We start from the raw sequence: 13,897 nt of genomic DNA, 5'->3' as shown, positions 1-13,897 counted from the left end.
GAGTGAAACCCGGAAAGTGTCCTCCCCCCCACCTCCCCTCTCCAAAAAGCCCTTTGCATCTACTTGTTCAAATCTCTCTCTCTCCCCCCTTCTCCCTGGAGAAAAACTCCAGAATATCTGATGCGACTCTCCCATCTGTTTCCTAATCTGTTAGGTGAGGCAGAAGAGTCAGGAGGCGAGGGGGAGAAAACCCGCTCGTTTGCGGAAGGAGAAGCAAAGGCGCCCTTTTTTTGCTTTCCATCGAGGCGTCTCCCGCGCGCCCCTCCCGTCTCCTTATCTTCTGCAGAAAAGAGGAAACTACCGTTTTTAGTGCCTCTTGGAGAGCCTGTCATAACCATAAAACTGCGGTGGGAAAAACAGGCCCGAGTCCTTGAACTCCAAGCAGCCAGTTCTTCTCAGGGCAACTTCTGCTTCTCCACTTTAAAAAAATAAATAAATGAAATAAAAATTCCCTTACCTTTGGCTCTCGAGTTCCTCCTGGACTTGTGGCTCCAGGTAATGGAGACCCCATGAGCGCCTCGCCGGTTTTATAACTTGCGACGGCTTCGAGGTGCTGCCTTTGTCTCCCCTCGCCACCCCCACCCTCGATGGTTTAATTTTTTTTTAAAAGATATCCTATTTGTAAAACAACATAAAAGTCAGCGCCAACTCCCGCGGCTGCTTGATGGCCTTTGTGTCAAACTGAGAAGCGATCAGTCCTGGTTTAACGCGCAGCCTGTCAGAGTTTATTTTCCTTTCCCCCTCTTTTTCTCTCCCTCCACCCCTGCCTCAAACTCGACGGTTGCCCCACCGAGGACCGGCTCGCGGCATCCCTCGCCCCCTCGGCGGAATTATGGAGACCACGCGGCGAAGCGATGCAAAAGCGGCAGCTGCGAGGAGGAATTCCCTGACGGGAACCCGGCTGCTTTGCTGTGACCCCTCTGAAGTGCGCTGTTTGTTTAACCGACGGCTCCAGTCTAAACAGAAATAAAACGAGCGCTTCTCCCGAGCCAAGTTCGGCTCCTCCGCGCTGCGCGCCGCGCACCAAAATTTTGCGCTGCTTCTCCTCGGACCCCCCACCCCACCCCCAAACTCCTGTCGTTTCCCCATCGAATAAAACCACAATAACTTAGAATAGACGGTAAATAAGATACCCACGCGCGCACACTTAAAAAACAACAGCATAAATCCGTGCAAATTCTCCACTTGTCTTCCGGACGCAGTTGCCCACTTCTCATTCCTATGGGACAAAACTGCAACATTTCTACTTCTGTAGCAATTGTTCCTTTTTAAACAACAGGGGAAAAGATGTCCCACACCCCACAGTCATCGTTCTGGACATTATCTGGTCCCCAGTGATAATTATCGCATGATCCTTCAACAAACTTAAGTTTATTAGTATTGCCCATTTTACAGATGGGGAAAACTGAGAAAGAATGAGTTGCCCAAGGTCATGCTGGAGTGACCACCTCTCCCCCTCAGTCCCATGGCAGGGGATGATTGTTTGGCATTCAACAGGTGCAGCTTTTTTCTATCTTTGCTAGGAAATTCTTTACTTTGGGCTGGATTTGTTGGATTTCTGCCTGCTGTGTAGGAGCTGTGCTGGGTGGGGAGAGGAAGGAGGGTGGGCCAAGGGATAAATTGCAAAGAACATCCTTGGTTGAAGTGCAGTTTGAACCTAGGTCTTGTCCCCCTGCCACACATTGCCCTTTGGGTGGGGTCGTCTATGTGGAAAGAGAAGAATATTTTTGAGCATGACAATGCAACAGCAATTCACAATTGACTGGTACCCAAGATATCGCCAGTACTGGCTTCGCCTCAGGCAACCAAACTTTCCAAAAATCAAGACATTAACAGATGGTGGCAACCACATGGAGAGATGATGTTGCTTAGAGAGAATCTAGTCATTTCACTCAAGCCGATAAAGAGTGAATCCCAGAAGGACACCGTGTATTCTGAAGAGTTCTGCACTTGGCCCATCCTTATCCATCTCCCTTCTGCTCCTGTTTCATCAGCTTCGTGATCTTTTTCTTTTTGGAGAAATTCAATTTTTTTTGGGGGGGGGGAGAAGCTTCCTGAGAGGGATGATGGCCCACCAAGCGTTTGTGTGGCATTAAGGACACTCAATGATCTCGGTTTATTTTACTAAAAGAAAAGGTCTATCTACATACAGAAAAAGCAATGCCTTAAAAAAAAAAAATAGAAAAAATGGATCTTCTGTGGAAAAGGCCAGGAAATGAATAGATACTATTTCTAATAATATTGCCTGGGAACTGGGACAGAAGTGCTGCATCCTAAGGATTTTTTTAAAAAAAAACCACCTCTCAAATCTATGATTTGCAAACTTCTGCATGCAATGTAATTTGTTAAAAACACTTGAACCTGATCTGCATCTAGTTCATTATTCCATCTGACTGATGGTGGAAATAGTTATGCTACAACCCTGAAACTGATGGTGAACCTCAGAGCTCATATCTGGAAAAGCTTTTGGGATTGGAATAATAAAGCCGATCTTGATTTCTCTATTGAAATTATTTCTCATGTTTCATTATCACCTGGAATAAGGAAGAATTAAAATAAAAAAAGACTTCCTAAAAGGAAAACTACCTGTAGAGGAACTTTAAATGATGCTTACCTTGGAAGTTGTTAAAAGTTCACAATTTTACTGTACTGTATATGAAAGGCACTAAGCTGACTAGATATTGGTGCTGCCCAGCAGGCTAACACATAAACTAGTAGAGATTTTACCAATAGCATTTTACCTGTAAACCAATTTTGCTGTTGTGATTTCCCCCAAAGAATCCAAGGAACTAGATTTTTGTATAGGTGTGAAGAAATTTCTCATTGGGGTTGCTGCTAACGCCTTTTCAGAACTACGGTTTGCCACAAGCCTTTCGGTTGGCGCAGAAAGAATGACTATTACACTAATTTAAGGCTTTGTTGTGGATATACAGCTTAGGGAGAACATTGCAAATAGCTTACTCTCTGTTGGTACCTGAGACCAGCTTTCGCTTTCTAATGTTCTGTGAATGAATTACTTCAGTTTTCTTTTCTGCCTAGTGAAGAGTCCCATGAGGACATGTGTGGCATGGGGGTGGTCATACACCATTTGCATTTTCAGAGAGGGGTTGGTGAGAGATAGAGAGAAAGATGTGGTCTGGGGAGAGCAGGTGTGGTTGGGGAGGTAGTGCAGGTTGAGGAGAGTTCTGATAGAGAAGCATGAGGGTAATCTTTGGACCTTTGGCTCTTTGGCTTCTCTATGGCAATTATAAGGAACGTAGGAAGCTTCCACATGTCAAGTCAGACTGCCCATGTAGTAAATACCTGGAAACAGCTATCCAGGGTCTCAGGCAGTGGTCCTTCATATCCTCTGGTACCCTAATCCTTTTAACTGGAGATGCTAAAGATTGAGTCTAATTTCTGTAGGGGGAAAAACGTGCTCTAGCATCGAGTTTCCCTCAAAGCTACTACTAGACATGATGACTATGTCCTACCTTCACTGTCAGAGGCCCTATGCCTCTGAATGAATACCCATTGCTGGGAATCACGTGGGCTGAGTGCTGTTGCACAGGCCACTGTGAGAACAGAAGGCTGGAGTAGATGGCCATTGGCCTAATCCAGCATGGCTTGTCTTGTGTTCCTGTGTATGGTCCCTATAGGACAGCCTTTCTCAACCTGTGGGTCCCCAGATGTTGTTGAACTACAACTTCCATCACCCCTAGCTAGCGAGGCCAGAGCTCAGGGATGATAGGAGTCATAGTCCAACAACATCTGGGGACCCACAGGTTGAGAACCGCTGCTCTAGGAGAATGGGCACATCTGGGAATTGAACCAAAAGGAGAATGACTGGATAGCACAGTTGGTTGGAGCATAGTGCTGTGAATACCAAGGTTGCAGGTTCAATCCCCATATGGGACAGCTGCATATTCCTGCATTGCAGGAGGTTGGACGAGATGGTCCTTGGGGTAACCTTCCAACTCTGCAATTTTATGATTCTATGAACTAACAAGTCTGAAACAGGAAAAACTTTGAAATATTGAGGGCTGCAACGTTTTAGCTTTGCTTGACTGAAGAGGGGTTCCCATCTACCACTGATGAGCAGTCTGGGCCAAGTCTAGTTTAAAGTCAATGAACCCCAAGAAGGAAGAGCAGGGGTCTTGAGATTCTTATTCTTTTATTATTATTTAAAAAGCTTGTATACTACTCTTTAGGACAATCACCTCGGAACGCATGCTGGTCAAAATGGCCAAAACAACAATAAAGCAATAACAACCAGTTACAAACAGGAAAACCCAGAACAATAATCCCTCTAAGTTGGCTTCTCAAATATGACTTGAAATCAATTGTCCATCTGCAGACAGCACTGGACAGCAGACTGAAAAGACACACAAGTCACCTGGACACACTCTTCCCATTATGATGAACTGCACTGAATTTGTACTGAAATATAATTTGGCACCCTCTTCTGCTCTCTGTTTTGCCTATTTATTTCCTGGGGGGGGGCAATGTGCTAGTGGCTACCCTATGCTTGTCCCCTTCCCCCACATTTGAAAAGAAGAATGTCAATCTTCCCTCAAGAGACTTCTTAATCTTCCATTCTACTTTCTGATTATCTCATGTCAAAGAAGAAGAGGAGGAGAGGGAGGAAGAAGAAAGAGTACAGATCGGTTCTTTTGCTGGTGCGTCCAGGAAGTAAATCTAAGATTTCACAAACATACCTTTACTGTGATCCTCAATAGGAGCCCAAGGCACTTAAATATGGGGTGCAATTGACTTGTGACCCAAACATCTTTTACTGGTATACCTGCTCCCTGCCTTACAAAAGCTCTCTGTGGAGATATTTCTAGTGTGATTTGTGCCATATTAATAACATAAGTAGCAGGACTCAGCTTCTCGATCGGATTTAATCCCACACACTTCTCTCTCCCTCCACCCGCTGACCCTGATTTTTCTGAGGGTGGAGGAGAGACCTGATTTCCTAATAGAATCGGAGGGGATCTGCTTTGTCTGCTGTAGCAAGGCAGCACAACACAATCTGAAGGCTGTCATTCATAGAAAGGTAGATTCTCCGGAGAAATGTAACGGTTATGGGTATTGACTGGCACTCTGTTGCGCATCATTTGGCCAAGTCTTCTGTTCTCTTCATCATGTTAGATAGAGGCAAATATGGTATTGCTGAATATTCTGTGGTAGCAGATGTTCTTTCCCAGAAGCCATTATTGAAATGCCTCTTTACAACAGATTTAAACTTGGGTCTGGTGGACTCGGTCTCTCTATCTCTCCATTGTCATTTCCAGATATTGATCTCTCTGCACAAAGTTTGTGGGGAGGTTAGACGATGCCAGCTTTTTCTTGTGTATTCATTCAGACTAGTTTCAGGTGAGGTTATACAACATTGTTATCAAGCAATTGATAGCTTACACTTTACAGTGCATTTCCCGGTTACATTTCTTACTGAAAAAGTCTGATTTTGGGGGCGGGGTTGTTGTGCAAGAGTGCCAAATGAACTTCAATCAAACAACCTGAAATTGCAGGTATGTTATGGGACACGGGTGGTGCTGTGGTTCAAACCACTGAGCCTCTTGGGCTTGCCGATCGGAAGATTGGCAGTCTGAGGCCACGCGACAGGGTGAGCTCCCATTGCTCGGCCCCAGCTGCTCTCGTCCTAGCAGTTCGAAAGCACACAGTGCAAGTAGATAAATAGGTACCACTCTGGCAGGAAGGTAAACGGCGTTTCCATGTGCTGCTCTGGTTCGCCAGAAGCGGCTTAGTCATGCTGGCCACATGAGCCAGAAAAACTGTTCACAGAAGCAGACAAACGCCGGTCCCTTGGCCTGTAAAGCGAGATGAGCGCTGCAACCCCAGAGTCATTCGTGACTGGACTTAACTGTCAGGGTCCCTTTATCTTTACCTACTGAAGTCCACCCCAATCTAGCAACGGTCTGAAAGTATCTACCTGTCTGTCTGCCTAGGCTTTCCCCAAGCTTGCCATGATTCAGTTGAGAGATTGCCTTCTAAAATAAAGGATTTAAAGCAAGGTTGTGCTGTATTGAATCCCACATTACTTCTTGAAAAGAATTGCAGCAGGTACAGTACGTACGCAGTTGTCCGCCACACACTGAATTTCCCTGCCAATTGGGTTTCACATGGTACAGAAAGATGCTGTTTAGGAATGGCAAGCTGCCAGCTCATTGAATAAATGATTTAAAATAACTTTGTGCAATGGGCAACTACTGAGCAGCATGCTAGGATACCTGGGCAAGGTTTTCGGGTCCTGAAGCCACTGTTGGTTTCCAACCTTTTTGAAAGTAAAGGTTTAAACAAGGTAAGTTTGTTTAGAGTGTCACCCAGAATGGGTTCAGCCTGCAAGTGTCATATTTCTTTCTTCTAGAGTAGTATCAGTAACTTCAATAAAATTATTTGAAGGTAAGTCATTTGAAGGGCTTTAGCATAACTCACTCGAGTTCCATAGAATAAATAATCAAATTCTTTGTAAATTTTCCAAAGTTCTGGGGGAACCAACATAGTTCTAAGACTTTAGATCTTCTAAATTAAATGCACACACATACAGCTAAAACTCTTGGGGCTGCTTACATATAAAATTAATAAAATACACCAGAAATAAAAATATTAATTATTATATATTTAATATTTCCTGCTCGGGCACCCAGAATCACCACCTTTTCTGAACTGAGCTTCAGGTTATTGGCCGTTATACAGTCCATTACTCATCAGAACTTCCTCTTTCTGACTCGAATCTGAGGAAATTGAGAACTGGGCATCATCAGTGTGTTGTTGTTGTTTAGTCGTTTAGTCGTGTCCGACTCTTCGTGACCCCATGGACCAGAGAACGCCAGGCACCTCTGTCCTCCACTGCCTCCCGCAGTTTGGTCAAACTCATGCTGGTAACCTCGAAAACATTATCCAACCATCTCGTCCTCTGCCGTCCCCTTCTCCTTGTGCCCTCCATCTTTCCCAACATCAGGGTCTTCTCCAGGGAGTCTTCTCTTCTCATGAGGTGGCCAAAATATTGGAGCCTCAGCTTCAGGATCTGTCCTTCCAGTGAGCACTCAGGGTTGATTTCCTTCAGTATGGAGAGGTTTGATCTTCTTGCAGTCCATGGGACTCTCAAGAGTCTCCTCCAGCACCATAATTCAAAAGCATCAATTCTTCGGCGATCAGCCTTCTTTATGGTCCAGCTCTCACTTCCATACATCACTACTGGGAAAACCATAGCTTTAACTATACGGACCTTTGTTGTCAAGGTGATGTCTCTACTTCTCAAGATGCTGTCTAGGCCTGTCATTGCCCTTCTCCCAAGAAGCAGGCGTCTTTTAATTTCGTGGCTGCTGTCACCATCTGCAGTGATCATTGAGCCCAAGAAAGTAAAATCTCTCACTACCTCCATTTCTTCCCCTTCTATTTGCCAGGAGGTGATGGGACTAGTGGCCATGATCTTCGTTTTTTTTGATGTTGAGCTTCAGACCATATTTTGCGCTCTCCTCTTTCACCCTCATTAAAAGGTTCTTTAATTCCTCCTCACTTTCTGCCATCAAGGTTGTGTCATCTGCATATCTGAGGTTGTTGATATTTCTTCCGGCAATCTTAATTCCAGCTAGGGATTCATCCAGCCCAGCCTTTCGCATGATAAATTCTGCATATAAGTTAAATAAGCAGAGAGACAAAATACAGCCTTGTCGTACTCCTTTCCCAATTTTGAACCAATCAGTTGTTCCATATCCAGTTCTAACTGTAGCTTCTTGTCCCACATAGAGATTTCTCAGGAGACAGATGAGGTGATCTGGCACTCCCATTTCTTTAAGAACTTGCCATAGTTTGCCGTGGTCGACACAGTCAAAGGCTTTTGCATAGTCAATGAAGCAGAAGTAGATGTCTTTCTGGAACTCTCTAGCTTTCTCCATAATCCAGCGCATGTTTGCAATTTGGTCTCTGGTTCCTCTGCCTCTTCTAAATCCAGCTTGCACTTCTGGGAGTTCTCGGTCCACATACTGCTTGAGCCTTCCTTGTAGAATTTTAAGCATAACCTTGCTAGCGTGTGAAATGAATGCAATTGTGCGGTAGTTGGAGCATTCTTTGGCACTGCCCTTCTTTGGGATTGGGATGTAGACTGATCTTCTCCAATCTTCTGGCCACTGCTGAGTTTTCCAAACTTGCTGGCATATTGAGTGTACTAATGGCAATTCACCCCAAGTCTCTGAATAATCTCTTTCAGCAGTTTCATGAAGATGTTTGAAAAGCATGAGGGATAAGATGGAACCCCGTGGGACCTCATAACCTGAAACCCACCCGGCGGTACTTCTTAGCGTGTGTTGGAACTGGTAGGGAAGAAGACCGGGAGGCCACCACTAGGTGGAGCCGGAGCAAAGAACAGCCCGTCAATGACAGGCAAAGTCGACTAAATCAACTTCTTCCCCCATTCCTTTATCCTTCATAGGAGGAAAAGTTAGGAGACAAAATGTGCAGGTTGTATTCAACCCAATCATTTTGTGAGAAATCAAGTGGCTATATAAATTTAATATAAAAACCAACAACTAACAACAACAACACCACTTGTGAGTGGGCCAGAGCCAATTCTGATTGCAAAAACAGACCAAAGAAAAAATGTTAACCTCCCCACCTCTTTTCCTTTTTGGACCTCTTTGGTTTTTATGGCAATCAATTGTCTTCATAGGATGATGGATTTGCAGCTGTCCAGCTCAGACTTGTCCAGTTTCTTGACTTCACAGGCTGAATCAGAAGTAAACACAAGCACCAGTATATCCAGAAAGTGCCACACTGCACGGTCACTGCAGGACAATATGGTGTCACTCAACTGACTCCAACTTTCTGGACTGTCACTCTTTTAGCCTATGGTGGCTTATGAAGCAGGCCTCATTTTGCAGATACTCATGCATGCATGTGTGCACAAACACATACACACACACAAACACATATGCAGAGGCAGGCCCACCCTCAGACAGAGAGTCGCCCCCTTCTCAGCTGATCTATGCCGATCAACAGAGAAGAGGGTTATCACACCCTCTCTGCTCATCAAATGAGCAATCTGATGACCAAGATGCAAGTGGATTGCTCTACGCAACACAGTACTATGTGTATATGTAATGTTACTTTAATTTTTGTCATTGCTACCAAAATTGGTTGACTCATGGGGAGGGGTGCAGAAAAAAATGCTTAGGGGGAACTGGATTAGACCTCTCTGAACTGAGGGTTCGCCATCCTGTATGTAAGTATCCTGAAGCAAAATCCAGGACACTTTATTTATTTGTTTGTTTTAAGAATGAGAGGCCTATTTCTGCAAATAGACAGGAACATAAGCTTATTCCAGATTCATTGTCCCCCGAAGCCTGTGTTAAAACAGGTGGGAAATGGTATATCATAACATTCTAATGAATAGTTATGTTGCTCAGGTAGATGTTATTCATTACCATTAACACAAATGCTTCCCTGCCGAAGGTATGGGGGAGAAATTTGATCCAGTTCGCATTTAAAGGCGAACTGACCCAATTCGCAAATTATGAAACACCGTGTAAACAGAAACACAGCTGCCATTTGAAATGAATTCTGCAAGTCAGTTCTCCAGCCAAGTCACGTGTACAGAAATACATACAGTTGGGTAAAATGTGCATATACACACATATGTTCATGAAAAGAGCATGCAGAAATGGATTATATTGGAGAAAATTGCATACCATGCAATTTTGCATGTTTAGGGAAGTTTTTAATATTTGATGAATTATTCTATTTTAATATTTTGTTGGAAGCCACCAGAGTAGCTGGGGAAACCCAACCAGATGGGCGGGGTATAAATTATTATTATTATTATTATTATTATTATTATTATTATTATTATTATCAAAATGTGTATGAGAAATTGGTGCTAAAACGCTGATGAATTTTCACGGGGATCTGAATTCCCCACCTCTACCCCTCAAACTAATGAGGTGAGCTGAATTTAACATTGGGGAAATGAGAAACTGAAAGAAAAGCAAAATTGGCAGAATCACCCAGCCTTACCCTTGGGGTCTGGATCCTTGAAAAATAGACCGCTGCAACGCAACTGCAGCCAGGGAGCCAAAGAGAAGTTCCGTCTCAAAACACCTACTCAGACTGCATAGAGATGACATGTTTTGTCTCCTCTTATTCTTGGAGTGCTAACAGGGGCTGAGGTATGAGGGTGCCGAAGTGTACGTGGAAGCTTGAGCAGCTGAGAGACACTTGAATTCCTTCCTTGTGTGGCTACTACCCCTGCTCAGCCGCCCAGCCTTTCAAGGACACTCTGGAGAAGCTTTGAGATTGCCATGCTTTTGCAATGGACTGGGAGCGACCTCTCTGCAGCAATGCCCCTCCATCACCACCACTGCAATGTCTGAGCACAGAAGAGGTGGCCTGGACACGGCCATCACAGAGAACCGGTGTCCCAGAGAACAGGGTCACCAGATGTTTGACGGTCTATTGATCCCTGTGCTACCACTGTGCTCACTTCCCTGCTGCCACCAACCCATTACTCTCGGGTACACACTGAGTCCAGACAGTTATTAAAATTGAACCAAATAAACAGGTTTACAGTGGTACCTCTGGTTACATACTTAATTCGTTCCGCAGGTCCATTCTTAACCTGAAACTGTTCTTAACCTGAAGCACCACTTTAGCTAATGGGGCCTCCCCCTGCTGCTGCTGCGCCGCCGCCACCCAATTTCTGTTCTCATCCTGAAGCAAAGTTTTTAACCCGAGGTACTATTTCTGGGTTAGCGGAGTATGTAACCTGAAGCGTATGTAACCCGAGGTACCCCTGTATTTTATAAGCATTAACAAGTTTATGGTATCTCAGATAATATTCTTGTCAGTTTCATAACTTTAGTTTCTTTACCGGCCTATACCTTCCTAATACCTTCTGACTGGTTATCTCAATTATTTGACTGACTCCTTTTAACAGATTCTCTCACATTCTCACATCAGACTAGCCCAACCCACAGGCTTATCCTCTCCGTCTCTTCTCTAACTCCAGACTAACTTCTCAACCCCCCTAACTCTAACTCTAACTCCTTCCCTTGGGTTCCCATTGGTTAGTCATTTTACGATTAGTTAACCCTTTCCTTATGAACCTAGTATGATGTCACACACCTAGGAGGGCAAACCGGTGAGGTATAATGGAAGCCTGCCTGCCACTTAGAAAGGAGGCCTCTTGAATCAAATGCTATCCTGTGTCTGGCCTTGTTTCTCATTGGAGGGAAAGAGAGGGGAAGCAGGCAAAAGGGAGCAAGAGGCAATGTGGTAGCAAAATGGCTGTCTTCTTCCGCAATGGTAATAGACATTGGTTTGAGCATACACACCAAGCTTGGTCTCACCGCACTGGCTGCCAATTAGTTTCTGTGCCCTAATTCAAAGTGCTGGTTTGGCCTATAAAGCCTTAAATGGCTCAGGACTGCAACACCTCCAGGACTGTGAATTCCCTGTATGAACTGACTTGGACCCTGTGGTCATAATCTGACGCCCTTCTTTGTGTATCTCTTTTCTGTGAGAAGCCTGGAGGCTGAGACATGAGAACGGGTTTTTCTGGGGTTGTTTGACAAGCTCAATAATTTCGGTGGTTTTCTAGGAAAAAAAGTTCAACAACTTTTTGGGTGTTCTGGTTTTTACTTTTTGAAATTTGGCAACCTTATGAATGTTCTCCTCAGGGAGCCTCGCTTGGTGCCTTTATTACATGTATTTAGGCAAAAACTTTCTTCTTTAACTAGGCCTTTGGCCTTTAATTATTTGTGGTCTTTTAGAAGTGGGTGGGATGCCTTTAATGTATTTTTCTTTCCTCTTGGTTTTAATGTATCTATCTGGCATTTATTGTTTGTTTGTTTGGTTGGTTGGTTGGTTGTAAGTCGCTTTGGGTTGCCCTGGGCAAGATAAGGTTGGGTTGCCATGAGGTGGACGCAAAGGATTGATTCAGTAGCCGCATGAAAGCTCACCACCTACAAAGGAAGATAACCTATAGCCTCAGATCACACAGTTAAGTTTGGTATCGCCATCATTCCCTGGATTTCTTGAGTGGCTGATGATCAATAATTCTGGGTTGAGCTGTGTGTGTGAATGCAAGCCATGAGTAATCCATACTGTCACGGCCACCCAGGATGGGTCCCAGCTCACAAGAGACCTCACTCCGTTGCAGTTTATTTACAGGAAAAGTTTATTGAAGATTTCTGCTTCTCATACAGTTCAGCATTGTGGCCGTACGTCTGTCACGTTAGACCGCTGCACCACCCTTTGTTCTGCTCTCCACCCTTTCCGGCTGAACACCTTGCTCCAACCCCCTCTCTCTGTTCTCTCCTAATCCTGCTCCCTCCGAGAGGCTGACGACTCCACCCCCTTTACTCCGTTCCAGCTGAGACGCCTCTTGCTGCGTCTGTCTTCCACTGGGCTCCTCTCCGCTTCTCCCTTCTCCTCCCTTTTGCTTGATTAAGGTAACCCCCTTTTGAGAATCCTCTGACTCGCTGCTCAGACTCGTGGATTCCCTTAGAATTCCGTCATCTTCTTCCTCATCCTTCTGCCCCTCCTCCCACTCGCTCTCCGTCTCCTCTGTCATCTCCTCCTCTCTCCCAGAAACCCTGACATCCATCCCCCCCTCGAAGCCCCCCCTTCCCCCCTCCCGCTCGCCGGGTGCAGGTTGAGGAAAACGTGGTTCTTCCGGGGTCGGTTCAGGATACAGGTTGTCCACTTCAACGTTCTCCTCTGGCAGCTCCGTATATGTGTGTTCGAACTCGGGTTCCCCACCCAAAGACATCACAGTCTCTTCCTCCATCACTGTTTCTCCTGGCGCTGCCTGCCAAGGACCTACCATCCATCTCTGACTCCATGCCTCCCTTGGCTGATCCACCCACCAACAAGGGCCTGTCTCCTCCCCCCCCAGTCTCGGATCCCTGGTCGGGCTTGTTTCGGGCGTATGGCCCTCGGGCGAGGAGAAACCCTCGAACGTGCTGTCCGACAAAGTGGGCGTGAAAAGCCAATCATCAAAATACTCCTCGGGCATGGGCTTGTGCGGAAAAAGTGCATGGAACTCCTCCTTCAACAGGGGTTCGTCCAACGCGTAACCCGGCACCCAGCTATTGGCAGAGGCCGGAGTGCCTTCCCTGGCGAGAAAATATTCAACTCCCTCCTCCCCCCATCTCGAGTCCAGTATCTCTGTGACCTCGTTAAGAGGTTCTGGTCTTGGCGATTCCCCCCTCTCAGGCGCCCTCCTACGTGGCTCTGGGGGTGCTCCTGACTCTTGAAACCTGTGTGGGGTTTTGTAGGGAGTGAGCACCGACCTATGAAAGACCGGGTGCACCCTGGAACCCTCCGGAAGGGCTAGACGAAAAGCCACCGGATTGATCTTAGCCTCAACTTGATATGGCCCTAGCTGCCTGTGTCCTAACTTCTTCTTGGCCAATGACCTGGCCGGCATCGCGTGGGCTGCTAACCACACCCAGTCCCCAACCTGGATGTCCTCTCCCGCCCTCCTGTGCTTATCGGCCTGCACCTTATACGCCTGTTTTGCCAGCTCCAAATGTCTCCGCAGCTCCTCGTGCACCTCTTGCAACTCCGCTGCAAACTGGTCGGCATCTTGAGGCCCCCCCCCTCCTGGTGCCGCAAATCTCGGGAAGGTCCTGGGATGACGGCCATTGTTCGCGAAGAAAGGCGTCACCCCGGTGGATGCGTGTTTCGTGTTGTTGTAGGCGAATTCAGCCATCGGCAGATAGTCCACCCACGCCGCAGGTCGCTGGTTGGCGTAGCACCGCAGGTACTGCTGCATGATCGCGTTGACCCTCTCCGCTTGACCGTTGGTTTGTGGATGCCTCGCCGATGTCAGGTTGATTTTGACGTGCAAGATGCCCAGAAGCTTTCGCCAGAAAGTGGAAACAAACTGGCGCCC

At 46.0% G+C, this 13,897-nt stretch overlaps 2 protein-coding genes across 3 annotated transcripts in view; one reads left to right on the top strand and one right to left on the bottom strand.

The window, feature by feature from the left end:
• The window catches only part of PROX1 (prospero homeobox 1), a 321,324-nt gene that overhangs the window by 91,874 nt on the left and 215,553 nt on the right, over positions 1-13,897 (bottom strand). The window contains exon 1 of one of the 2 annotated variants that reach the window (XM_081903923.1): positions 458-574. The exons of the other annotated variant lie outside the window; for it this stretch is intronic. The gene's annotated coding sequence lies outside the window, so the exon portion shown is untranslated. Of the gene's footprint in view, positions 1-457; positions 575-13,897 lie in introns of those variants that run through there. 2 annotated transcript variants of the gene reach the window in all.
• PTPN14 (protein tyrosine phosphatase non-receptor type 14) overlaps positions 1-13,897 on the top strand; it is a 455,032-nt gene that overhangs the window by 367,549 nt on the left and 73,586 nt on the right. The gene's annotated exons all lie outside the window — the stretch shown is intronic.

Source organism: Podarcis melisellensis (assembly GCF_964234715.1).
Source record: "Podarcis melisellensis genome assembly, chromosome: 3".
Taxonomy (NCBI): domain Eukaryota; kingdom Metazoa; phylum Chordata; class Lepidosauria; order Squamata; family Lacertidae; genus Podarcis; species Podarcis melisellensis.
This window is presented reverse-complemented; position numbering and strand designations above follow the sequence as displayed.